This window comes from Prionailurus viverrinus, unplaced genomic scaffold, assembly GCF_022837055.1.
Source record: "Prionailurus viverrinus isolate Anna unplaced genomic scaffold, UM_Priviv_1.0 scaffold_51, whole genome shotgun sequence".
NCBI classification, from domain to species: domain Eukaryota; kingdom Metazoa; phylum Chordata; class Mammalia; order Carnivora; family Felidae; genus Prionailurus; species Prionailurus viverrinus.
In genome coordinates, this window is record NW_025927614.1 from 1,617,878 (window position 1) to 1,645,741 (window position 27,864).

The 27,864-nt window shown below is 50.2% G+C and overlaps 1 protein-coding gene and 1 long non-coding RNA gene across 2 annotated transcripts in view; one reads left to right on the forward strand and one right to left on the reverse strand.

Annotated features, from left to right (window-relative positions):
* ADARB2 (adenosine deaminase RNA specific B2 (inactive)) overlaps positions 1 to 27,864 on the forward strand; it is a 415,526-nt gene that overhangs the window by 190,224 nt on the left and 197,438 nt on the right. The window lies entirely within an intron of this gene.
* Positions 19,773 to 27,183, reverse strand: LOC125159585 (uncharacterized). The gene is made up of 4 exons (XR_007149826.1): positions 26,785 to 27,183; positions 22,444 to 22,701; positions 20,455 to 20,635; positions 19,773 to 20,001 (listed from the first exon to the last, which is right to left on the reverse strand). It is a non-coding gene; the product is annotated as an uncharacterized LOC125159585 (long non-coding RNA).

Genomic DNA, 27,864 nt, shown 5'->3' on the forward strand with positions numbered 1-27,864 from the left:
CGCGGTCCGTGAGTTCGAGCCCCGCGTCAGGCTCTGGGCTGATGGCTCAGAGCCTGGAGCCTGTTTCCGATTCTGTATCTCCCTCTCTCTCTGCCCCTCCCCCGTTCATGCTCTGTCTCTCTCTGTCCCAAAAATAAATAAACGTTGAAAAAAAAAAAAGTCACGCCAGAGAACCTGTCTCCAGGCTTCCGGGGCAGCAAAGTCAGTGTTCTTTCAAACGAGGGGTTTGTTTTTATTTTATGATTATTGTGAATCTTCTCAAAGATGATAATTCCTTTGCATTGGTGCTGAGGAAGCTCTTGTGTACATGTGCAAACCCACCTCTACCAGCCGGACAAGATAACAGTGTTCTTATGGTGTATGCCTACTGTACTCAGTTTATCGGCTTAACCAAAATTTTCTTTGCACAATTCATCCAAAACTTGTTTTTATCCTTTTCTGCTGTGTTTCCAAATAAGGAAAGATATTTTATCAATGAGGTCAGAGAACTTATGTGCGATTTTGAATCGGCAGATAGGTTAATATTTAAGTCAGTCTCAAAGTATCAAGATGGGGCCTGGGAATCTCCCTTGTCTGTGACATGTGGCCTTTTTTGATAGCTCTGAAAATAGAATCCTGACTGGAATGCATTCTTTTCTCTCTAATTCTCTAAATAGAGACAGACATACAGGACTTTGATTTATGTAACCACGGTTGGCTTAAAAACCTTCAGATCACAGGCAGACAACGAAAATAACAGGACACACCAGGCAGACAACTAGACATGAGGGTGGCCGGTGGGGTGTGAGTACAGAGGGTGTCAGGGACTATGGGGCTGGACTCAGAGCTGGACTCAGGAGGAGACACAGGCTTGAAAGAACTCCAGTTTTTCAAAAGAGACAAAAATCTAGCATTCTTAGGTAAAAATATCCTAATAGAGAGTATGATGCAAAATCAAATGTTTCTTGCAGGCCACATGTAGCCTGTGGATTGTCACTTTGAATATCTGCTATGTATGGATGAAAGAACATGGAGATCACTTCTTTGTGGAAACGGAGGCATTGGGGAGCGATGGGAGAGCACAGTCCTTTCCCACAGTGAACGATAGTAGCTGATTATTTTTTATATTAAAATACTGGCATTATGTGATTTCCTGAATTAATGTTACCCTAAAGTGTTTATTTTGGTTTGGATGGAGTAATGACCCTGTGGTTTCATGAAGAGCCAAATCTAAATAATCAAACTTATTCATTAGGTAAATTCTGGAAGAATCACAGAGGAGGGATTCATTAGCTTTTACTGTGGTGTTTGTGTGTTCTATGAGAAACTCTGTGAAGGCATATTATGAAAACTACTCAGGAGAATTTGATTGTTTTCTCATTAATAATCATCTCCAGGATTTATTTTCTTCCATTTACATTTTTTTTAAATTAGGAGTAAGGTCTTCCTTATTTCTTCTCAGTGGTTTCTTCTAACGACATTCAGACACTTGTTGAAAAGTTCAAGTCAGATTTTCTTCTGGCTCTACTCTATAAATCTTACCCTTTCATCATACAAGTTTTGATCGTGTGTTAGCAGATGACGGTGGAGCCTTATTAAAAGGTGACGTTGGGGGTAGTTTTACACCTGTGTAGATGCTGTTTGGGTTGCAGTTCATGGAGATTTGCTATCTCCACCGTGCTACTGGGGAGCTGGTAGATCAAGATGTATGACTCTGCTGTGTCATGAGCCAGTGAGAGACTCTATTTAAGTTCTTCTTCCCAGAGAAGCCATTACTGAGTTTTAGTAGCAGCATATCTAAAAACACGTGCTTGATTAAGGAATTTGCTTAAAGGAGATGAGAAATGGGGGGATGGAATCCACAGTTTTGGCCCCAGTGTGGGTACACTCTGGCCACATGCAATATCTCCCTGCCCCCAGGGCTTACCGAGTGAGCAGGAGTGACTGAGAGACTGCCTGGGAAACAGTGTCAACCAGAACATTCCAAAACATTCAATGAACAACGTAAGCCATTTGTAGAGACATGAAACTAGGTTTGTAAGAACCTACCTAAAGGCATTTCTGATATGCAATTGCATGTGTGTGCATGTGTGTGTGTGTGCAGAGCAAAACTGTGCATCAGGGAGGAGATAAAAGTAAGGGAAAAAGAAAGAAAGAGGAAAATACATTCCCAGGGTCTATCAACATTTTTCAAAACAATTTTCTTGCTACTATCTTTTCTCCACCTCCAAATGTGCAATTATATGTGTGAAGTGGTTATTTATATATATAATAATATATATTTATCCTACATGTGATTATATGCATCCATATATATTCATCTGGATTCATTAACATATGTTAACTGATGTAAATGGAAAATAGAAACAATATTTAGAAGTGTCTACAGTAGAGTAGAAATTGAGTTTCTATCATTCTTTTTTTAATTTTTTTAATATTTATTCATTTTTTGAGAGAGACACAGAGCCTGAGCGGGGAGGGGCAGACAGAGAGGGAGACACAGAATCCAAAGCAGGCTCCAGGTTCCCAGCTGTCAGCACAGACCCTGACGCGGGGCTCGAACTCACAAACAGCGAGATCATGACCTGAGCTGAAGTCGGACACTTAACCGCCCGAGCCACCCAGGTGCTCCAACAACGGAATTTTTAACTTTTTTTAAATGTTTATTTGTTTTCGAGAAAGACAGAGACAGAATGTGAGTGGGTTGGGTCAGAGAGGAAGACCCAGAATCCGAAGCAGGCTCCAGGCTCCAAGCTGTCAGCACAGAGCCTGACGTGGGCTCGAACTCACAAACTTCGAGATCATGACCTGAGTCAAAGTGGGCCACTTAACCCACTGAGTCCCCCAGGTGCCCCAAGTCTCTATCATTCTTGCACAAGGTGCTTCTGCCTCCATGTGGCTTCGCGGTAACCTTCCAAACATGTGCCTTCTGGCTCCTGTTTATTAAGCTACTCCCTCTTTCACATCCACTAACTATGCCAGACACATTCCCATAGTCGAGTACAGGCTAATGGATGTTCTGCTTTTAGAAGTTTTGCCACTTGGTTTTTTTAAGTTATGAATTGCAACCGACATACAGACATGCATAACATACACATCACGCGTGTACAACACCTCTGTCCACATGCTCTGGCCAAGAGGTGAGAGTCTGTCAGTCCCCAGAGCCCCCTGTGTCCCCTTCTGAGTACAACCCTCCCCCTCCACCCTGGAGGAGCCTACTATTTTTTCTGACTACCATTATCCTTTTTTTTTTAATTTTTTTTAACATTTATTTATTTTTGAGACAGAGAGAGACAGAGCATGAACGGGGGAGGGGCAGAAAGAGAGGGAGACACAGAATCAGAAGCAGGCTCCAGGCTCTGAGCCGTCAGCCCAGAGCCCGACGCAGGGCTTGAACTCACAGACCGTGAGATCATGACCTGAGCTGAAGTCGGACGTTCAACCGACTGAGCCACCCAGGCGCCCCTACCATTATCCTTTTTGATTGTAGTTTTACCACTATAAATATCTCTAATAGTTTTACCACTATATGTATCTCTAAACTATATAGTTCAGTTTTCCCAGTTTCTACATTTCATGTAAATATGCATGCCTAAATTCTATTGTTTTAGCTCTTTCACTTATTTGTGAAATGCAGGCATGTTGTCCCATGTAGCTCTTGTTTGCTTTCATTGTTGTGTCTTGTTACATTAAATTTGGAATTCTGCAGGTGTACTGAATGCACACCACTGCCATTTATTTATCCATTCTAATGTAGGTGAGCATGTGTATTTTTTCACTGCTTGTTTTTACAGATGATAGTGCTCATGTATCCTGGAGCACCACTCATTCATATTGTTAGCAACGGGATTACTTAGGCATAGGATATGTGTCACTGCAGACTTACCAGACAATGACAAACAGTCCCCTGAAGCATCGACTGACTTATACGACCACAAGCAACGAGGAAGACTTCCTATTGTCCTACCTGTGCACAACCATTTTATCTCATGAGACTTTTTCATGTTTGTCAATCAGGTACTGCTAATATTTCCTTACCTCTAGAAATGAGCTATTCTCTCCCAGCCTCCCCAGACATGTCAAGCCACATGTCTCCCATGCCACAGATTCCACATCCTCCAAGGAGCCTTCTCCACCTCACCAACCACATCAACCCCCTCCTTCCATGTCTATGGAATTACACTCAATTACTTCTTCATTTAGTCAAATTGTACAGATTTGGATTTTCTACTCGATATTTCAAGTGTGTGTTTAGAATCGCCTTGGTTAACTTATAAACTATTAAAAAGCAAAAGTGATATTTATAAATATTTTTTTTATTTCACACAGAACAAGTTACTTTTAAAAGGTAATTCCAGTTGAAGAGAGATTAAGGAATAGTATTTAAAAGCATAATTGGTGATGACTTGTGTGTGTGTGTGTACTTGTATATAATTACATATATATGTTATACATGTTATATAACTATATATAACTATATATAATAGGTGTAGTTAACTTATGAGTAGTTTTGTACTGAATATTATAAAAGAAAGAGGAGCAACAGCCCTTTAATGAACAGAGAGGAACTGATAGGTTAGAAAACAATTTGTAAATGGACCTTTATGTTACATGAGCTTGTTCCAAAATCCACCTCAAATAAAAGAGTAAATTTTCTGCATATTTCAGCAAACCTATCTAGAAATTTCTTTAGTCTTAAAGTAAAGAGCAGCGATAAATGTGCAGTATCCCATGATTGGAGGCACCATGGCCAAGTGGTTAGGAGCACAAATTCTCTAACTGAAAAGATCCCTATTCATACTCAGAATCCTCCAGTTGAGAGCTGCACTTCCTCATTACTTAACCTTAATGAGCTTGGTTTTCTGCTTGCAACATGGGCATTTTGAGAAGGATACTATGTGCAACCCACAACTTCCGAGACAAGTGTTGTTGTCGTTGTTGTTGTCGTCGTCGTCGTCGTCATGAACATCATTACTCTATTTTATACGTGAGACAACTTAGGCTCACAAAGCTTAAGCCTTAAACCAAAAGCTGATGATTGCTAGAGGTAGGACTGGACCGAAAGTTCTCTGGGTCTGTACTCCAAGTCTTTGCCACAGCGTCATGGTGTTATAAATGCCTATTGTAAAACGCCTTAATATTTATTTCTACTTCATGTGTTAGCCAAACAAGCCAGAGTACAAAATAATGTAACCTTTCCATTGTTCATAGCCCAGTGTTTATTGGCCTCCATAAGATAGAAGTCCACTTACATGATGGTGATGCTGCTGATAATGGTGGTAGTGATGGTGATGATGGTGATGATGACTATGGTGTTGTTCAAGGTGATAATGTCGAAGGTGATGATGGTGGCGATGGTGATGATGTTGATGGTGATGATGACGGCGGTGATGGTGATGGTGATGATGGTGATGGTGATGGCAGTGATGATGGTGATGATGATGAAGGTGATGTTAAAGATAATGATGGTGGTGATGGTGATAATGGTGGTGATGGTGATGTTGAAGGTGATGATGATGATGGTGATGGCAGTGATGGCGGTGATGGTGACGATACGGATGCTGAAGGTGATGGTGATGACAGTGAGCGCCATGATGACTAGAGAGGTGTGTACTTCTCTCCAGATCACACAGCGTGATGAGGTTCTACACCCTTTCTAATCAGTGATAGGAAACATTTCGGAAGCTCACGCATCTTACGACTGAAGCTCCTCCAAATCTTTTGCAAGACAATGTTCTGACCAAATATAGCATTGGGGCTGGAATTCTTTTCATCAGTCTAGGTGTACATGTTTAAATCCATTGTGGAGTGGCACCAGATTAGATTTATTTTCACTTGGCAGCATAACCTCTGGGACTCTTTTCACTGAATTCAGAAATTACGAGCTCTCCTTTTGTCCTTAGCAAGGTAGAAATTCTCTGAAGGATTTCATAAATAAATGTAAAGGTGAACTTCTTGATATGAATTTTACATATCTGACATACAACTTGGATATTTCCTCTAGCATGGATCTCCAACTGGTTGCGTTTTACTGGTAATGCTCTTAAAGCCACGTGCTGTAACTGAGGAAATACTCTTGCAAGATTGATTTTTGTAGCAAGACTTAATGCAATTCAGATTGCCAATTTCTACTACTTATGCTGAAAAGCAATTTTCAAATCAGCCGTATCATACGAAAACTGCGGTCTAAAAACTATTTTAACCAGAATCAAACTATTTAATATTAGTGGATAACCCAAGGCTTCCTACACAGAAAAATACAAGTTATACCTGTGGTTTGGTTGAGAATTTCAAACGACAAAAAAGAGAGAGCCTTAGAAAACCACTAAACCAGTGAAAGCTTCTGGGATTTTCGCCAGAAGTAACTCAAGAATGTCAATATAGGAGAGATTTATAGTTGGGCAGAGGGCAGTATGGAAGCGGTTTGTCTTGAAGCTGAACTAACCCACCAAACACACTTTTTGGTGGATTATAAATGTATTTAGGACTGGCTTGGGGCACACGGTGGGCATTTAGGAGGTCAAAGGCCTCCATCTCACCCCTTGGCCAAGCCTGCATTTCACATGTAGGACTTAGAGAGTGAACCGAATTCCACGCGTCCGTACAGTTCCCCAGTCCCTCTAAAATGGCACACGAGTGTTGTCACCTGGCTGTAGCACGTCTGCCTTACTTCAAAAGCGGTGGGACCGAGGCACCCAGGCAGTTGGTGCTCTGCCAAGCTGAAAATAACATTTAACAGGCTTTTAATCTACTGTGTGGGTTACTGTCCCCATGAGTGCTGTTGTAGTCCACAGATTTAAAAAATCAGAACAAAGGGTTATTTTCACTTGGCATTCATAGCTGGTGGTGTTATTATTGTGGCTTTAGGAATCAAACAGCGGCTCCCTAACAAGTGCAGAATTTCCATTCACCACCTTCACAAATACGCCCATATTTAGCAATAAACAAGACACAAGATCCAGACAGGACACTATTTCAATCAAAGCGGGGTGATTACCCTCAGACCAGAGCTGATTTTCAGAAGGCGACGTGGATGCTGTCTCATGCTGTTAAGCTTTTAGGGTCTGTTTACGGCAGAAGAAATTACTGGAACAAAATGCAGACCGAGGGCAGGGCCGCACCTTATAGGGTTGTGCTCCCACCACTGAGTGCTTAGTAAATACTTGGTAAGTGAATGAATCGGTCAGTTAATTACTGAGTAAGCGGGTCTCCACAGGCCACTGGGAGGACCACGAGCAGATCACCAGGAAGCACTGACAAGAGTGGACGCAGTTCCCTTATCCTCACGGAGCTTAGTCTCTGTGCTGCACAGAGATACAGACCTGTTTGGCATTGTGTCCTCTTCTGCACCCTCCTCAGCATCCATGATGCTGACCTGGATCTATCGTGATCTAAACTGGATCTATCGTGATCTAAAACCAGGATACGCAGACTGAATGCAAAATAGACCCGAAGAAATAAAAGGTGAAACGAACTGGCCACCTGTGAATTAGCAAAGAAATAAAATAAAATAAGGAATGTTATGTTTTTCTCCAACCTGCACCACCTAAGATTGCATAAATAGCAAAAATACATCATCGAATGCAAAAATAAAATACTGTGATAGATATTGTTGCCAAAATTCTGAATCTTGACTTTTTCACTCGGGAGGAAATTTTATTCCTTACTTAGCAAAACCGTGCGTTAGGTAGTCACTGTTCCATGGCGGAAGTTCTGATGAAGCATTTTTAAGCCCAATGAACAGAAACAGAAAAATGTCACATCGCGTCACTATGAATCGTACGCTTGTGGCCTGTTGGAGTCCCGCTATGGGGGGGGGGGGGGGGGTGGGCAGCATTCAGTATGGCCCGGCCTGGCCGGTCCACGTGCAGTGCTGTTTCCACCCAGTCTGCGCCCCATGTTTACAGCGCTCCCCTCTCCAGGGCACTTGGCACGGAGCCCAACGCCTCCTCCCATCCTACAAAGTCCTGGCTCCCTTCTGACCTCCCCTCCCCCCAGGGACCCCAGCTTTCCCTGCCCCTGAGGGACTCACCAAGCTTGGAGACACCCGCATGGTGAGGAGAGTTTCCAGGATGCACAGACCTACTGCTTCCCTGGTCTGCCGTCTGTGGAGTGACCCCTGCCCAGCAGTTAGCTGTCTCCCAGGGCACAGACATCTGCCCTCCCCTATGCTGAGGCCAGCAGCCCAAAATCTGGGTGTGAGCAGGGCTGTGCTCCCTCCAAAGCCCCCAGGGGAGGGCCTTCCCGCCTCTCCCAGCTTCTGGGGTCTTGCCTCCCACCCCACAGGCACTGTCCCTGGGGGTCAGGGCCCTTCAAAGCCCCTGTGACCTCAGTCACCTTCATGGGTGACATTGGCAATGACCCCGTGTCCTCCCTTCTGATGCACTGGGGGCCAGGCCTCCTACAGATCTTCCGGGGGGATGCCCGAAGCAGCCGTATACAGTGTGTCCCAGCTCATTGTTACCGGGGACCCGCTTAGCCCCTTACACACACTTACTGCATCTGCTGTATCCTGCCCGCTCATGTAGCGGCTCACTCTGTGTCTCTTGCACTAAGCTCTCAGCTCCATGACAGTGAGAACCTTCTCGGCCCTGTTCTCTGCCCAGTTCTCTAAATCAAACAGCAGAGACGATAGGTGCACAATGAACGAATGATGCTCCCGTCACAAAATAAACTTACCACCTCCCCAGAGGGCCAGTGGGATACGATACCACCACGTGGAGGGCTAGAGAACAACGCTCACTGTGCAGCATTTTACAAATTAAAACCGGCTTCCTCGTGCCTCTGACTTTTACAACAGCCCAGCTAGACGTGCAAGGGATGTACTCTCTGCTTCTTCACGTGGAAATGAACACTCGGCCGCAAGCGGCACAGGTGGGCTTGCAAGCGGTTTTGTGGCTGCGCTTCGCTCCCCTTCCTTCTTGCCTGAGAGATGCTCAGGGCAGGCTCCCCATCCGTGGAGGACTGTGTGGACCGGTGGGGCGGGGGAGGTGGCAGGGGGCCCTCAGGGCCACCGCCGGCCAGCGCGCCTTCCCCAGGACAGCGCTCTAGGTTTGGGACTGTTTACTAAAAGTCCCCACCACTTGTCAGGCGGAATGACCAGTGAGGTGACCAGAAAGAGAAGCCAGGAGAGAAACAATGGTGGCCACTCGCTCGCGGCCTCCACCCGGCATTTCCTCCGCGCTGGTACGGGGTTAGGGTCTCCCCGTCCCGAGTCTTATCTGGGCTGTAGAAGTGCTTTTGGGGAATTTTGGAGACTGGTCAGGGTGAAATAGTGGGGACGGTTTTTCCCCGAGAATTACTGTGCAGGAACCTTTCCTACGTTCATGTTTACTTGCGGGTCAGAGATCCCTGAGCTTTGCGCCCCCTCCACTGGCGCACATTGAGACACTGCTCTGGGAGTGCGCGTGAGGTGCCATGAAGACACTGTCCCTCCAGGGCCAGGGAGAGGTCATGTCTGAGGGCATAGAACAACATGGGAGGCATGTTAACGCACAGACGCCACCAGATGGTGTAGCCGGCCGGGCCTAGGGCTACAGTGTGCAGAATCTTCTGGAAATACACAGTTGTATCCCATCACAAGACAAGGGATCAGATGAACCCATGGTCCCCACAAGTAAATGACAGGCTGCTCAAATGTGTCAGGGTTAAAATGTCAGGGAATCATTCTGGCGAAGGAACGGGCAGATTGGGGAACATTTGGCCGCGGGCCCTCGTGCAGACCTGAGAATCTGGAGAAGTTAGTGCTAACGGGTCTGAGCCTCGTGGTTGTGCCGGCCGGCTGCCCGGGTTCCACGTGCCCAGAACAGAGCCGTCTGTCTGGAACCTGGCAGGGAAGCCTCTTCGTGGTTCTCAGAGGGGAGTGCCAACACCGTGTGCACAGCCCCCAGTGTGCTCCTGGCCCGTCCTGGTTTGCCAGGAAGGACGCATTTCCTGAAACACCGGCCCGTCAGGCCGCGTCCCCAGGGTTCCCAGAGCCAACATGATGTTTGCTGCTGGTGGAAAGCAGATAAATGTGTCCCTGGTTAGGAGAAGCAGCAGTTCAGGGACGTGTGCTTTGTGTCAGGACCCCATCAGACGGACGGACACGCTGGCAGACGTGGGACACCCTGAACTTCCCCGCAGGGCTCAGGCCTCCCTCCCAGGGGGGCTCACTGATGACGGAAGGGGCCTGCGGCCTGTCCAGGCCAAGGACGACACAGTCTTGGGAGGAAAACACATTTCAGTGGGGTCCCACAGTTGCCCTGGTGCTATGTGGGCATTCGTCAATTTTCACACCAATTTGGTAATGCTCTCCCTGACGGGCACTCTTTAGGAGAGGCCTTAATTAAGATTTCTGCCTGCAGCAAATCGTACGAACCGCAATACATCACACTACAGCAGCACAGACACAGATCATTGGCCACTCAGACCCACTCATATGGTGTGAACAAATATTACCATTTTCATTTTGCCGTGGATCATTTTGGAATATGATTAAAAAGGCAGCACCAACTGTAGGAATTTTAGACATTCATTTTTCACCAAATCTGAGGAAATGCCTGCATCTTTGAAAAGAAAGGACTTGCCTCGAAAGTCTGTAACGTAATTTGTAGAGTCATCGTGGGCTCAGGAGAGTTTCCTATGTGTGTAAAAAAGGATAGAATGGACACTTTATCTGGAAGGTTCTCATAAAGCCAATCTAGAAACAAAACTGTCATCTCCTCAGGGGCGCCTGGGTGGCTCAGTCAATTGAGCATCCGACTTCAGCTCGGGTCATGATCTCGTGGTTTGTGGGTTCAAGCCCCGCATCAGGCTCTGTGCTGACCGCTTGGAGCCTGGAGCCTGCTTCGGATTCTGTGTCTCTTTCTCTCTCTGCCCCTCCCCAACTTGTGCTCTGTCTCTCTATGTTTCTTAAAAAATAAATACATGTAAAAAAATAAATAAAAAGTTAAATATATATATATCGCCTCCTCTTGTAACTTATGCAATTTTTGAAAAGTAAGGAAATGATACGTTAATACTGAAATTAGTGCAAAGGAAAGACTCCAGTCGGCTCGAAATTCCATTGATTCCCTCCCGTCTGTTTTTCCCCTTCCTCCTGTGTGGAGTCAGGGCAAAGTCACAGCAGCTGCAGAGCCCACGCTCTGGTCATTCTGGACTCTACACGGAAGTGAGTCAGTACTCAGTTCACACAAGCCTGGAAATAGGAACTGAACAACAAACACCATTGTGCATGTGTGCATTTATTTATTTACTTATTTATTATTTTCTTAGAATGTTTTTCCTGAAACTGTGTCTGCCACGATGTCCATGATTCCTTCTGCTGCTTTTTTTTTAAGTCTGACTGCATCTTGGGAATAAGTCCTATGTCCCGGCTGGAGCACTGTGACCCTCACCCCTGTGCAGTTATGGTCTTTGGCAGAGCCTGCAGGTGGCCGGCCACGCCCATGCCCGGGTGTCCCTCACGGAGGGCACGGAAAAATCCAGACCTCCGCCCCCAAGCTCGACTCCCTCCTGCTGCCTGTGGATTTGCACCAGCCCACACTGAACCCACCACGTGTTGTTTTTAAGTGGGGTGTGTAGACAATGTTTATTTAGTGGGTTTTTTTGTTTGTTTTGCTTTTTTAAATCATTTGCAACCCAAGAGCTCCAGCAACTTGAAAGTCACCGTCTTTCTGAACCCTCACTTTGCATCAGAACCAAGCTAGGACTTGTAAAACCCTTCCTGAGCCCCACCCAGCTATCCTGTTTGATTTGGGAGGTTTCCTCCCAGAGGCCCCGGTCACAGGGAGGGCCTGGAACCCAACTCGCCCGCTTCCTGGGACCCACTCAGCTTAGTGGGTCTGCATGACCTTGGGTCCTACAGCCACCCTAACACATGATGCAGAGCGAGGATCGAGGGCCCCAGAAATACCAGCTGGTGAGGCTGAGCTCTGTTCCTCCTTCGTTCAACCCCCAAACCAGTACATAGACTTGGACTACCTAAATTCCAACAGTGTTAGCTCTTTTCTTGGCATTTTAAATCTGAGAACCTCACACACAAATCCGGATTTTCGGTTTCCCTTGAAATATCTAGCGGTTCTGGGCCACTTCCCCCGTGGTAACAGGTGCACCCGGCCAGTCCTCACTAAGCCCTGCTTTCCCCAACATGGAGGCTGTTCATCATCACTTCCACACGGGCACTTTTTCCCAAGGGAGAGAAGACCTCTGTATGACCACATGGTCTCTCCAAATAAGAAAGTAACACACAGGCCAAGAAAAAGACAGTGGAACATGGCAGTGCAAGAGCGGTCCTGGCTGATTAACAAAGCAAACCTGCACCCAGGTCCAGCTTGCTGAACGCGTGCCCGCGCCGACCCACCCCTGCACATAGTTGGCTTTTTAACCTAACCTCCTGACGTCGCGTTTGCAGCCTCGTGGTCTTTATTGTTCAGTCCACAAGGTGATTTCCTCAGCTGTCCATCTAGAGTTACCCATGCGGAATAGCCACGCTTTGGAAATTAGGGAGAATAATGCAATATTCAAGAATTTACTTCTCACGTGCCAGACAACAGACAAGATTGCTGTCACAGTTGCCATCTAGAAATTTTCCATTGGATGTACATGGGTGCCTTACACACACACACACACACACACACACACATACACACATGTGCATGCACACGCACAAGCATACACATACACACGTGCACGCACACATGCTGCTGTTTGTCCTGCAAGGCTGGCGACTACTGTTTGGGATAACTGGCCCTGGGACAATGTTCAGGGTGAATGACGAGCCCACGTGGCACCTCCAGGAATTGTGCCTTCCTTCTCTTCCTTAAATAGGGCCTGAGATGCACCAGAGATACGACGTCCCAGAACTTCCACCGGGTAGATAGACTTCAATTCCCTGCCAGGCCTTCTCAAACATTCACCTGCTGATATCTGATGATGCAGCCAGAACACGGAGGGAAAGTCGTATAGTTTTGTTTCTTGCTGGCTGACACTGGAGCGCGGTGGCCAGGCCACCTGTCCCCTGGAAGCCTAGATCTGAGTAGCCTCCAGCTCCCACGCATGTATTCTGTCAGTAAATGTGAGCCCGTGAGGCACGGGGATGAACCAAGGAGACTCACTGTTGCCTCTGTTCTCAAACCCAACAACTGCAGGAAAGCCTAGTCTCCCCCGTGAGATGGAAACTCACTACCCTTCATCGGGCGTGTGTCATGACAGGGGGGCAGGGCAGAACCATGCAGACCAGATGATGGGCGTTCTCCCCATCCTCACCACGAGCCGCAAGTGCTGCAGACTGGCAAGTTGAAGCCGCTGATGCGTACCTGCACCTGTACCTAGCTGCCCACCCACATGTGCGCCCACCTGCCTACACCTGCCCACCTATGTGTGTGCCCACCTGCCTATACCTGTGCCCACATGTGCGCCCACCTGTCTACACCTGTACCTACATGTGCATGTACGTGTTCACGCAAATATACACGTGTACATAAATACACATATATACGCCTACATGTGTGTACACGTGTGCATACATGCCTATTCCTGTACCTACACATGCGTGTATGTGTGTGTCTGCATACATGTGTGTGCTTATGTACACGTGTGTGCCTACATATGTGTGTGTGTCTGCATGCGTACATCCGTGTGTGCCTACATACTTACATACCTATTTACATATTTACCTACACCCTCACGTTCGTACATACATGTCTATGTTGCATGAGGACATACGTGCATGTGCATCTACATAGAGACACATGTACCTGCGTACCTACTTCCATACATGCCTATGTACCTACCTGTGTGCTTATACACACATACATGCACAAAGCATAGCTGCCTGTGTGCGTACCTACCAACGTAGCCACCCGCTTAGATGGAAAGGCAGATCCTCATGCTCTGAGCCATGCAGTCCTCACCGAACAAGCTGTCTGGAGAATAGGCTGTTTTGATGTCCCGGTCGATTTAAAAACTGCACGACCTGCTTCCTCCCCCTCAAGCCCGGGGGTCTTCCTGGAGCGGGGCAGAAAGGAACTTGCTGTCAGTGGAGGACCGGCCCAGCAGTGCTGGCGCGTGCGTCTGGGGCTCAAGATGGCTCTGCGAGGGGTCTACACAGTAACTCTTCTTACCCTGAATCGCTCTCACATGTGAGCATTTAACAAATGGTGCAAGGTGAAACCGTGCGTGTTTAAAGAAAATGGTGCACGCCAGGAATTTCAGCCCTGACTTGTGTGTGTGTCACTTTTCGAGGATTTGTTTCCTTTGCAGCCGAACGAGAGAAATAAAGCCTGCACGCGAGAGATAGCATTGTCCTGGGAAAATCCCGGGGATTAATGTGACGGAGCGCGCAGGAAATTGTGTTTTGGCCGTGCTCGTGGGCTGCTTGTGAACACGTCACATCAAGGACAATTTGTTAAACAAGAAATATGGGGTGTGGAAACAGGAAGGGAGACTAAATGGGGAAAGGCGCATCCAAGAGTAGCTTTGATATGTGTCTGTGTCCCTAACAAATGAGAGACCCACTCTTTCACTGAGTGAAGGAAAACCCTCTGATGCAGTAGCACAAGGAGACCGCGTGCACTTAAGTCACTTCCGTGTCCTCCGTGAAACCAGAGGTGTCAGGAGCCCCAGCACCGTCAGTTTGTAAATATGGCGACAGCTGAGGCAGTTATAGCAAGCGCTGGGTTGATTAAGTGACACCCTGGCCCGGCCCTTCGCCTAAACACCTGTTTGGGCCCAGAAGGGCCGACGTGTCCTGAGGAAAGGCAGCGACACAGCAGACACACAACCAGACATCAAGAGTCACAACAAGTCAGAACAACATAGACTCGGGTGAGTCTCGGTTGGTGTTGCTGTTTTCTGTGCTTTCCATCAGTCCCTCCACGTCAGGGTGGAAGAAGGTGGGCCATCTAAGAATTCCGTGGGCACCGCGTAACAGCCAGACTTTCTGGGTGCTCTCAGATCAGAACAGGGGCATCTCGTGATGGGGGGACAAGGGGATCTCCGAGTCCCCAGATAGACCTTCGTTTCTACTCAAGCAAAATGTTGTGGAAATTACTTGCTCACTAGGGAAATAAGTATTATTTTCTGTAAATATTCGGGTAGCCAGGACAAAATGACTATTAAGCTTTCTGGGAATGACCATTGAACGTAAAGTTGCCATTATGATATTACAGCATTAAAATTGGTATATGCCAATTTAAAACGCTAGGGTCCTGTAGTTCCCATAACAGGGTTCTCTGGATCTCGAAGACCTACAGCGGAAAGTGTCCAGAAAAACAGCTAAACAAAGCATGAAGCTGTTTGAAGCAGAAAAGACTGTCGGAATATGCCATTTAGAAATTTATTGTTTTGCTGGGCTTTACTCTTCGCATGACTTGAATCTATAATTCAAATCCTGTAAGACTTTTAGAAAAAAAGAAAACAAGAGAGAAATAAGAGGGTTTACTCTAGGTTCAGAGATGTCTTTCATCACAATAATTACCATTTATGAGAATACTGAACTCAGCTGTTAAGATCGTTTCAATGGGGAAAAAATAGAAAATGCATTAAAATCACATTGAGAAACAGGATAAAAAAGAAAAAAGGTTATTTCGATTGTAAGTCTGAACACCTAGAAATGCAGTTTGTAAGTTGAGCTACAGATTTAGCTCTGAGCTTCCTTGCAGCCAGAGTATAAAGGAAAATCTGACAGTCTTGCAATTTTGTGATCTTGCTGTCACAGGGGAAGGATCACAGCAGGGTCTCAGAAGGAGCCCAGGACACAGTCTGAGCGTGGCAGGGTGGGGAACAGGGGGGTCATGTGTGTGTGTCACACAGGCAATCTGACGGGAAAGTATGCCTTCAATGTGTGTGGCAAGAATGTTACACCAGAGCTGTTGGGGGGGGGGGGGCAATATTTTATCCAAAATATTTTATCAAAAAGCTTTGGCTTTTTTTTTTTAACATTTATTCATTTCTGAGAGAGAGACACACACACACAGAGCACCAGCAGGGGAGGGACAGAGAGAGAGGGAGACACAGAATCCCAACCAGGCTCCAGGCTCCGAGCTGTCAGCACACAGCCCAATGCGGGGCTCAAACCCACGAACCGTGAGATCATGGCCTGAGCTGAAGTCCGACATTCAACTGACTGAGCCACCCAGGTGCCCCTGGCTTTTTTATTGAGTAAAAAATACATAATAAACATAAAAAACATACCATTTCAGCCATGTTTAGGTGTACAACTCTGTGGCAATAAGCAGGTGTCATATCCTTACAGTGATGTGGGGGGATAAAATTAAGACTCGCAGACATTAAACCAGTCACAAAGCTGTTAGGGGTAAAAGCAGGATTTGAATCCAGGCAGTTCAGCACCGGAATTTACATTAACACCCAAGAAGCAATTCGGTTTCTGTGTTAGACGCTCACTTGGTTGCATTAAGGCATCGCCCTTTCTGGATATTCTCTTTGAAGGGCTGTATAGCCCCAGAGGGCCCAGGGAGCGGGACTGCCGTGCCCATGTCATGCAGAGGATTTCAGGCTTGTGCACTACAGAGCCGTGCCCTCGGTGGGCAAGCCTGGCAGGCCTGTGGACGGTTTGGGGCTAAGGGTGCTGGGACGTGAGGCAGGTACGGGAATAGCGAATATAAGTTTTGTCTTCTAAAAGTAGCCATATGCAGCAGGTGCAAATTGCTTGCACATCATCCCCCTTCTCGGGGAGAGGAGGGCTGCCTTTCTCAGGTACAGCACAGGCTGGAGGTGGTGGCCATTTGTCCGGGCTCAGAGGGCCAGCGATGGGGCAGAAGTGACCCCAGACTCGGCACTGGCTCCAGCATCTGTGCCCTGCTCCCTCTCAGGACTAGGGTTTCTGTCCAAATCCAGGCTGTGAGACCCCACCCACCTGTGTGGCCCAGGCCCTGTTTATCCCCTGTGTCAAGGGAGCCCCCACTGCAGAGATCCCAGAATTCCCAGCAAACATCGATCCTCCTGGGTCCACGACACAGGCAGGCTGCCTGGGTTGCTGTCTGTACCCCAAGTCCTTGCCCTGAACCCAGTCCCTTGCCTCTTGCCTAATTCCTGCCGTGAGAATTGGGCTCTATAGCCCAGCTACTCACTGGAGTTCTGGTCGACCCCAATGGAGTGTCCTGCAGCTGACATGCTGAGATGTGGCCATAGCCACACAACACATGTACCCCAAGCCACACTTACTAACCTCTGGACACTGGCGTGTCCCTTGGGAACGGCTCTGATGGCTGTTGGACTCCTCGGCCTGGGACTCACATGCACACAGCCCTCTCTGCTCCCCGGAGGATCCCGGTGAGTGCTCTCAAGTCTGACGGCCAAAGTGTGGGATCGGGACTCCCAGTGGGCAGCCAAGTTCATCACCCAGTGGGCAGCCAAGTTCATCACCTCGTAAAGCTGAGATCTTCCCAACAACCATGGCCAAGCACAGGGGTATGACGTTTTCACCCTACAGATTGAACAGCTGGACCCAGGACATGAAGTTGCTTAAACAGGGGCAGCAAGAAAGCAAGGAACAGACACTGGAGACACTCCCATAATTCCACTTACATTTGGCCGTTGACACCCTCATACCCTGTGTCAAAACCAGGGCAGGAAAAGGAAGTCGCGTCTCGAGCTGAAGGCCACGGGGCTGTCTCCTGGGCTTCAACTGCACTGTCTGTGTAAGCTCAGAGTCTCACAGAGAAAATGAAAACAGTAATGTTAAAACCAAATGTCACAGTCAATAAGACGTTGCATGATATTTCAGGGTGAGAGAGGGTCGGCGGAGGTCACGTACGACTGGGGTGCTCAGGGTGAGAGAGGGTCGGCAGAGGTCACGTACGACTGGGGTGCTCAGGGTTAGAGAGGGTCGGCAGAGGTCACGTACGACTGGGGTGCTCAGGGTTAGAGAGGGTCGGCGGAGGTCACGTACGACTGGGGTGCTCAGGGTTAGAGAGGGTCGGCGGAGGTCACGTACGACTGGGGTGCTCAGGGTTAGAGAGGGTCGGCGGAGGTCACGTACGACTGGGGTGCTCAGGGTTAGAGAGGGTCGGCGGAGGTCACGTACGACTGGGGTGCTCAGGGTTAGAGAGGGTCGGCGGAGGTCACGTACGACTGGAGTGCAGGCCCGTTGGGGCAGCACTGAGGTCTTACTCAACCCTGCGCACTCCAGACCTTTACTCCTGGGCTCGGTGAAGGCTTGCTAAAGGTTCGCTGAGCTTAGATCCTTCACTTAACAGAGAACCAACACAGACACACGATCACAGAGGTTCCCTGGGCCTGGCCGTGTCCACACAGGCCATTTGAAAACCCTGCAGCAATGGTTTCTTCCCTGAGCCGTGAGCCACTTCCAGTGGACAAATGATGGACAGACACCTGTGTGAGCTCTCTGGGGACAAGGGTGGCACTTTCTTTCAGTCTACATTTTTTTTTTAAGTTTATGTATGTATTTTGAGAGAGAATGAGAGTGGGAGAGGGGCAGACAGAGAGGGAGAGACAATCCCAAGCAGGCTCCATGCTGTCCGCACAGACCCCAACACGGGGGCTCAAACTCAGGAACCTGGAGATCCTGACCTGAGCCAAAGTCAGGCGCTTAACCGACTGAGCCACCCAAGGGCCCCTGGTCTACATATTTTTACTTAAAAGACTAGACCCCCTCATGTTCATTTGCTACTTTCTGTTGTCGTTGGACACCTCGCCACACAGTTGGTGTGTCAGCCCTTGTGAACAAGACAGGATGATCACCCTGCTGATGACCAGACAGAGCCAGGGTTTACAAGGTGGGGCGGCCCCACACGCACCTGGCCTGAGTGCAGTGTGTTCTCTAGTGGCAACAAGACGAGCTTCAGGCTCGTGGCCTCGGCGTGGCAGGGAGCACGTGGGCCAGAGCGACTAGGACCGGTCCCGGGATCACTGTTCTTCAGCCACGGGCAGCCCAGACGTTTCCTCGACCGTGAAAAGCAGAAAGTACCGCGGGTTCTAAGTCGTCTGCAGCTCGTGACGAATGCGGCCACACACTTATGGGTCCCAGCCAGACACAACACGCGAAGTGCCCTTGACACACCAGAGGGCCGGGGGGTCCAGGGGGTCCAGGCGCCTTCCGGGGGTTTCCGTCAGGCCGACCCAGGGCTGGGTGGTAGGAGAGGCACCTCGCCTCCGGACGAGCCGGGCAGTCCTCCCACGCTCGAAATCCACGGTGCAAATAAGAGTTCTGGCGCTGATGGCCTTTCTGATCCGGTTGCCATGGGAACGGCGGTCAGACGCAAGAGGATAAGTTATAAAAAGAAGGCTGTCTTTAAAACCCTTACCTTGTCTCCCCCAGTCTTGCGCGTTTCCATGGAAGCAGAGCGGTAACCGCGCACCGGCGCGCTCAGGGGGCCTCGCTCCCCTGGGCTGTCAATCAGACGGCTTCAGGCCTCGTTCAGGGCCTTGATCCATCCCGAATGTGGGAACCGCAAGTTGTACGAGGCCTCCACAACACAGGACCTAGAAAGCGGCCCAAGGCTTGGGTGTGTGTGGCTGTCCCCTCCGCAGTGGCCGGCAGGGCTGCGGCGCCTTCCGGGAAGGTGTCCTCGTGGGAAGTGAGAGGGGCCCCGGCGGAAGGGCCTCCTGGGGGCGGGGCCTCTGCCAGCGACCCCCCTGTCCTGGGGACCCGGCTGCCTCAGTCAGTCCTCCTCCACCGTCCTGTCCCCCGAGCCGGCCTGCCGTTCAGAGACCACTGACCTCAGCCCACCGCATCCCACCCGCCCTGGGCAAGCTGTCGGTGGGGTCTCCCTAACTCCCTCTCTGGCTCCCATCGTGTCCCTTTGAAGAGGCTCCTCTTTAATCATGTGGTGACAATTTCCCACCTTCAAAAGGCGTCTCTTTTGTTGGAAATGCAAAGTGTTTTCACTGTTTTCAAAGCAGCTGAGAATTTTTTCTCAGTTAACTGCCTCCCAGACAATGATTTTTCACCTAGATTTGAGGAGAAACAAAACTCTGTGGTTCTGAGCAAACAGATACCCTCCTCTGTCGCCTGGAGAATCGACTCCTGGGCCGGCTCATCCCAGGTGGCCTTTACACCTGGAGATAAACCACAAACACAGCAGGTTAGTTAGTAACACATCTTCATTCCCTTCCTCAGCTCCTTCTCTCCAAACCTTAGCTCCAAATCTATGCAAAATACCCAACAAGCCTAAGACATTCACAGAGGGGTGCCTGGGTGGCTCAGGCGGTTAAGGCAGAGGTCCGTGCTGGCGTGGGGGGGCCAGCAGGCCCGGTGCCACCCCAGCCAGTGGGCCAGTCTGCTCACCTCTGGGCATGGGGCACCCCCGCCCTGGCTTCCTTCCCTCCTCGCTCTGGGAGCCCCGTGGCAAACCGACTCACCCCCCACGAAGGCACATCCTTCCCCCCTCTCCCGGGCCACCCTCCCGTTCCCCCCCCCATGAAAGGGGCTGTTGGCCATCCGTCCCTGTAGACCTCCCCGACCTCCCACGTGGGGCCGGCCACCCTCCCTGTGCTGCCGAGCACACCCACCTGTGCCACAGGGTCAGCCTGGGTTGCAGCTTCTGGTCAGTTGGTGCCCACGCCCGCTGTCCCAGGGGCAGACGTCCTGCTTTGCAGCCATGCTCCCCTGGAGCTAGGGATGCTCAGAGCCCGGGATGTAGGAGCACGGGGGGCAGGGAGAAGGAACCTCTCCCTCTGCAGAGAGAATGACCTACGCAGGGAGATGCCCACACACACAGGTGTGACCACGGCCCCACAAAGGAGCGGATGTTAGTGCGACTCGGCCCTGGGGTTCGACAGCGAAAGGCTGCGTCCCTCACCGGCCAGGCTTCCCCGACTCCCCCGGCCTACCCTCCCCCTGCACCACGGTGACCACGGGCACCTCCAGCCGCCCTCCCCGAGCCACAGATCCGCTTCTGCCTCTGCAGTGCTTCCCTGGTGAATGCTGCCAGAACCCACCAAACAGTCCAGCCCCAAACCCGCCTGCTCCCCAGCCCACGCTCCCCGTCAGCAGGGCCCATAAATTCACGTTCCCATAATGCCTCTCCCGTCCCTCATCCCATCCCCACAGCCCTGCTGTTCTCGACCCGCATCTCTTCTGGCCCCGATGATGCTAACCCCGGAGACAAAGTGACCCTTTAAAACACAGCCTGACCCCTCCCCACTGGGTCCCTCCCCGGCTCTCCACACATGCTGGTGTGAAGGGGATGGCCCTGCTTCCCGTGTCAGCCCTACTCCTCCGTGCCCTAAATACACCTGCTGCGTCTTGCCTCCGCCCTCAGGAACCCCACCCCCCCCACCCGCCATGGAAGGGCTGGTTCCCTGCCGCACGGCTGCGTCACTGACGCGGGCACATAAATGCCCCGCAGGCCCACGGATGGCATCCGCTGCACCTCTTCCCAGAGACCACTTCTGGCACGCGGCACCCGGCCCTGCTTTGCTCAGAGCCTGGGAGTCACCTCTGACCTTCGACACATCCATCCACCCAGCCCCCAGGGTTAGGGACTTAGGCGGCCATGGATGCTGCCCGGCAGGGTTCAGCTCCCTCGACCCTCAGAGCAGCCCCTCGAGGCACGTGGTGTAGCCCCTCCCCTGCACTGAGCAAGTGCGCCCCGTCCTACAGCCGGCACCTGGGGGACCCGGACCAAGGCCCTGCTCCCAGCACAGCCACCACTACCACCACATGCGTCCACCGGACCCCACACGGCCCTTGGGGCTCCGCACGGCATCCTCGTCCCCGGGTCTGGTCAGTTGTGTGCCCTCGGGGGGGAGGGGGGGGGTCCCGTCACCCAGGGGAGAAGCTGTGAGCGCTGGGGACGCCCCCCACGGTCTGCCCCATCTCCTCGTGCCCCTCCTGGGCTCCTTCCCAGCCTCAGCCATATCGGCTTTCCCGTCCCCTAAATAATGGAACCCTAACTCCAGCGTTCAGACCTGCCTTTCCTTCTGGGCACAAGGCTCCGCCCCCACCCCAGATATCCCAACTAAGCAAGTATTTCCTGATTTCGAAAAAGGCTGGACGTATATTCCAAAAGTAAAGCTCAGTCGCTATAGTGTCAACCACAGGAAAAAAAAAAAAAAACTAGGCAAGATCATCCCACGGATCATTTAGGAATATTTATACAAACACTGATGGCAAAGATTGGCTCAGGAGAAGATGTGCTGAACTAAATCTTCTTTTCAAATGTTTCTAGACTATTAAATGGAGAGGCTGTTGGAGCCACGGCCACCATGCTCTCTGTCCCACCTCCTCACCGTCTCTCCCCCGGTGTGATCCAAGTCCCCGGCGGCACAGACAAGGCTGTGCCTGGGCCACTGCCCGCTCGCTCACACCCGTCCTCACGGGCCCCCTTGCCTCTCATCAACATCCCTGACACCTCAGACTTGGCTCATCCAATTCCCTTTATGTGGGTGGCCCTTCTCCCACTGGCCCGTCAGGAAGGATTCCCATGAAGGTGTCATGGTTTCAACCGCCCCTCACCCACCCCAGCCGGCCGTGCGTCCCTCCACCACAGCACTTACCCGACACTCTGAAGTGATCTGTTTGATCCATTTTCTCAAAAGAAGTATCTCAGGTGTAGACACTCTATCTTGTTCATCTCAGTGATCTTATTATCCAGCATTCAATAGATGCTTAATGTGTTTGTTGAACTCTTAGACTGAACTGTTTTCTTTGAGGGCAGGCTGATGAAGTGCATATTGAATAAGAGTACAAATAAACTGGATTTGTGGTCATCTAAGTGACCATAGCCGCAGACTACTGCTCCACTGAAGAGTGACCTGTGAGGGCGAGGCATGGAGTGACATCCTGTTAGTAGTTTTAGATACGAAAACAGATTGTAAGTTCATGAAGCCACACACCTCCCCCTCCAGAAAGCATGGGTCATGTGCTGGAAGTCAGAATGGGAACGACATAAACCAGCCTCAATAACAGAAACACCAGCCAGCACGAAGTCTGCCGGAAAACACATCTGTATTTCACCCCGCCGCCCCCCCAGAAGGGCAGAACATAACAGGAACAATTTGCTTTCGTATGATAGTTGCAGACATCCAGAAATGGGGTTTCGGAAGGATGGTGGGCAGGCTTTACAAGGAGGTAGATCATAATAATGTGAGAAAACCTTTCCACAAGGCTCCGACCGTAGAAAGAAATCTTCTGTGGAATAGTGCGTTCGCGTCCACTCCTTGGGGATCGTTCTGCAGTCTGGCGCGGGGCTGTTGAGACATGCGAGGGTATCTTCATGGGTTCTCTTTTCTTTAGTTCTTATAAGCAATCGATTCCATCGATTTTTATCTGTATTTACACCCAAAGATCATTTACACATAACCCACTACACGAGTCCTAACATTTACCGAAATGGTGTCGCAGAGTTAATAAAGACTGAAACGCCGTGTTTACAATAAATCCCGGCTGTTCCCGAGCTCCTATAAACATACGCACACACAGATAAGTGGGATTCCTGCCGTTTGTGAGACAACATGCACAGGAATAGATCTTCAGCGTTATTTTGAGTCAGTCACGATTTTCTGTTGCTGCTCTGCCGTCTAAGTGTGAAGTTGTGTCAGGTTAACCTGAGCGTTTTTGAATGGTCTGTACCCAGTGTCATCCGTTAACCCTGCAGGGCCCGCAGCGATGCATCGTAGATTTGCGTCAGCATTATTATAGCTTACAACTTCCGGTAGCCAGACCTGGAAAGATGCATGAATAGCGGCTCAAATGTGCATCATCAGCACAGCTGCTGGAAAGGCAGCTGAAGCCCCCCAGGTGCTCGTGCCGGAAGCAGCTATGGTTGTCACGGCCCAGCTGCTTGGCTGGAGACAAGCAGACATGGGTTTGTTGGGGGCCCAGGCATGTTCTGCTACTGGGACCATGGCCCGGCGCCCAGAGACGGGTTGGGCTGCTGCCCCCGTGACAAAGTCTGTGCCACCCAGGCTCCCGAGACGCCCCTGCCTCACACCCACTTGAATCACATCCACTTCATCCAAACTCTGCTCATTTCTCCAAGCTCTATCCATTCCCGGCTCCGAGACTTGGCCGTTTCTTTCGTCGGGCTGGATTTATTCCACAAGTTTAAAGTTTACTCCTCATCCATGTTTTACAAGTCATTGTTGATCCCTTCTACAAATATCTCCAGTAGCCGTGATCTTCCCTTGAACTTTCTTAGCACTTTGTCTGTTCTTCTCTTATGTGACCTCCCAGTACAGTTAGAAGACCACATTTTCCTACTGGACTATAGTTGCCTTGAGAACGGCAGTATTTTATTTATCCTTCTTTCCCTGGAAGTACCTGACAGTGGCTCACAGATAGTAGTAGCCTATTTAAAAGATTTGTAAATAATGGTGCAGTGAATGCTGGACTGCATATAGCTCTTCAAAATCCTGATTCCAATTCTTTTGGATTCCTACCCACAAGGGGGACTGGTGGATCGTAGGCTAGTTCTATTTTTACTTGTTTGAGGAATCTCCATGCTGTTTTCCATAGTGGTTGCACCAGTTTGCATTCCCACCGTTAAATTTAAGAAAAAAATTTACTCTTTTTTTTAATATTTATTTTTGAGAGAGAGAGAGACAGAGCACAGGTGAGAGAGGGGCAGAGAGAGAGGGAGACACAGAATCTGAAGCAGGCTCCAGGCTCTGAGCTGTCAGCACAGAGCCTGACACGGGGCTCAAAACCACAAACTGTGAGATCATGACCTGAGCCGAAGTCAGACACTCAACCGACTGAGCCACCCAGGTGCCCTGAAAAGAAATTTTTTTATTTAAAACTTGGCAAGCATCATCAGGTAGCTTAAGTAAAATTTGAGAGTTTCATCGTTTTCAAAACTCTTTGCGCGTCTTTTAAAACAAATTCTAAGATCATAATACTAAAAAGAAATAATAACTCCAAATCAGACAAGCAAATAAGGACACTGGGAGTCAAGACGTGACTAAGTGTTGCCTGAAAACTGCATTTTGCCAACAGAAGAGCGGTCACGACTTTCGGGATCTAAAGCGGTTGGCGACCTCTTTCCTGTGAGAGCAGCTCTCTGCTGGAGACACACCCTGGTTAAGCCTGGCCTGCAGTGCCACCCCGAAGGGACAGGGCTTCTTCAGTGTCTGTGATCGTCGTGCTCTGCAGGGAAGAGGGGAGGCAGCCAGCAGCCCAGCAGCTCCTTAAGGGCTACCAGCCGATGGAGACCCAAGATGGAAGGACAGGGGACAGTGGCCGCCATGCTGTCGCCAGAGTGGCTCTCCAGGCTCCTTCAGGACGTCATGTCCAGTAATTCAGGGATCCTAACACAAATCCTACAACCGCCTTGGTTCGCTTCAGCATCAGACTCGCCCGACACAGGACGGCCCCCTCGACCCACGAGAGGGGAAACCACTGTGGTTCTGGGCCAGAGCAGGGCCAGCGCCCCCAACCTCCCAGGAGCACTCCTCCGGTGGGAGCGGAAAGCCCAGGCTCGGGCGCCCAAAGCACCCTCTGTGCCCCTCAGATCTGTCTGCTTCCTCCGTCTCTCGTTGATGGCTGCCCTTTCCACTGCAAGGTACTGGGTCGAGTGTGTAGAGGTGCGGCCGGTACACCGCAGCGGGTGCTAGGAGATAACCAACCACAGGAGCTGGCCCCATGGAGATGGAGGGGTGTGGCAAGCAGCACAAAGCTACATGGGGTGCAGAGAGCGGGCGGCGGGCACACTGGCGGAGTCTCCACCCGGGGCAGGAGCTCTCGCCAGGCAGAGAGGCCGCTGCGACGCCCGTCCCAGGCAGGCATTGGCGTTTCACCGTGGCCTCCGTCCGGAAAGCGCGATTCTGGGAGATGCCCAGTGGGCAACTGGGTGTGAGTTGACTTCAATTTTGCTTGGTGCCATTTTCCTATTACGTTTCAGTTTTGCACGTATTTGAATTTTCAAGTGATGATATTATTTTAGAGAAAAAAATAATAAAGAAAAAAGAAAGGACAGGATTGATCCCGACAGCCCTTCGTGGATGACATATTGAGAACACGTCGGCGGAGACGCGACTGTTATAAATAGCGGGCACGGCAGCATGGTACATGCGTGTGCGAGCCACTGATTCCACTGTAATTAGAGAAAGAAGGCTCCCGTCCCTGCAGTGGGGGAGCATTTAAAATCACAGCTGAGGTAGTAAATTACTGGTCCTCAATGCCCTCGTCAGACAGATTGCTTTCATTCCGCGGGGAGGGACGCGCGCTGTGTCAGAGCCGCTACCCCCGGTGAGCTTAATGTGGTCTATTTAAAAGCACAAGATGGAATAAAGGAAATAGCAGATTTTACAATTCGCCGGCATGAACACTTATTTTTATTTTCCCAAAGCATGGAGCGCCAGCCCCGCATAGGAGTGCTGACACGATTCGTTCTGGACGTCGCTTTCTGGGCCCCCCGGGAACCAGGCTGACTGGTTAATAGGCAGGGCTGCCAGCCCGCCGGGCGTCGCCCCTCGGGGCTGAACCCCCACAGGAAGGTGACACGGCCCTTCTACATTCGTCACGTCCCCCTCTCTCTCGGCCTCCATCTTGCTCCGGCGCCAACCACGGAAGCAGTGTGGCTTTCCTGTGTCGACACGGCCCAAAGAGAAACACCATAGAAACAGCCTGTGATGGGCCTTCTAACCTCAGCCTAATTTCCAAGGCACCGAGAAGGAGACACGGAAGGAGAACATTCTCTCGAGAGGCCACACAGTCCTTGATTAATTCTCAAAAACCCAACCGGGCATTTTTTTTTTTAATTGGTTTCATCAGAAGGACACTTGCTTTCAAGAACAGACCGAAGCTTGAAAACTGCTAATGCCTTTTTGCACAAATGTTCTTCCTGAATCTGTGTGCCTCTCAAATGGGTAGGCGAGAGCTAAATGGTGAGCACTTACCATGTTAAAGATGGATATGGACAAAGTGGCTGCCGTGTGCTCCAAGTTCATGTGGTAGATGGGAACCAGGAGTCACCCCGCTGGTTTACGAGGTGGGTTACAGTGTGGCAGGAAGTGGGGAGACAGAGGGAATAACAGATTTGAGACCAAAACAGAGAGTCAAGGCCAAGCCTTCGAAACTTGTAACCTGACGCCTGCCCCCTTCTTCCTTCCCCTCTCAGGAACCACCTGCGTTCTGTACTCAGTAGTCAAGGGTGGTGCCTAAATTGTTCTTCCTCGGTTCCAATTTACATCAAAATCCAGTCTGCCCAAGACCCAGGCTCAGACCACTGGGCTCGCCAGCCACATCATGGCTGCGGGCACTTGTCCGGAAGAGTCAGATGTGGCTTTTGCGGGGCCTTCTGGGATATGATTCTGGGAAAGTCTAATGCGTTCCAAGGGTGGGACTTGTAGGCACTACAGCACAGAGATCAGCCTCTGCCCACTGGCTGTGCTCTCTGGGCACAGATACTCCATTTGGAGCATGGTGGGCCTGTGTCTCTCCCTGCGTGTGAACTTGGGTAAACCAACTTAACCACTAGACGTGGCTGCCCCCTCCCCCCGGGGGCCTCAGAGAAGTCAATGAACTCTGTGTTACTCACCTGTGTGTGGCATTTCCAAGCGTCCTGACCTAGTTGGAGAGAGAGCTCACAGGCCAGCGAACGTGTGGGTGGAGCAGTGTGACGCTGCTTGGGGCCACCCAGAACTTTCTGACCCACATCCACCGTGGAGAGAGGGAGGAGCCCCGCTTAAATGTCCTTTCTCGTTCACACACAGCTGTGGGAATTTAGGAGACAGCTTGACCGCAAGGCCGGGAGTCCAAGCTCAGCCCCTGCGGGACCTGCTCAGGTACACGGCGGGCCCCCTGGGCCTCTCCTGTGCCTTTGCCCCCGCCCAAGAGCCAGCGGGTGTGAGTTCTAGCCTAACAAATCTGGGCCTCCAGCCTGCCCCACACTGAGGAGGAAAAGCTCGAGCTCGGTCCTGGGAGCCTAACCCCTTCCGTCGGAAGAAAAGAAAAGCCGAAAATTTATACAAGAGAAC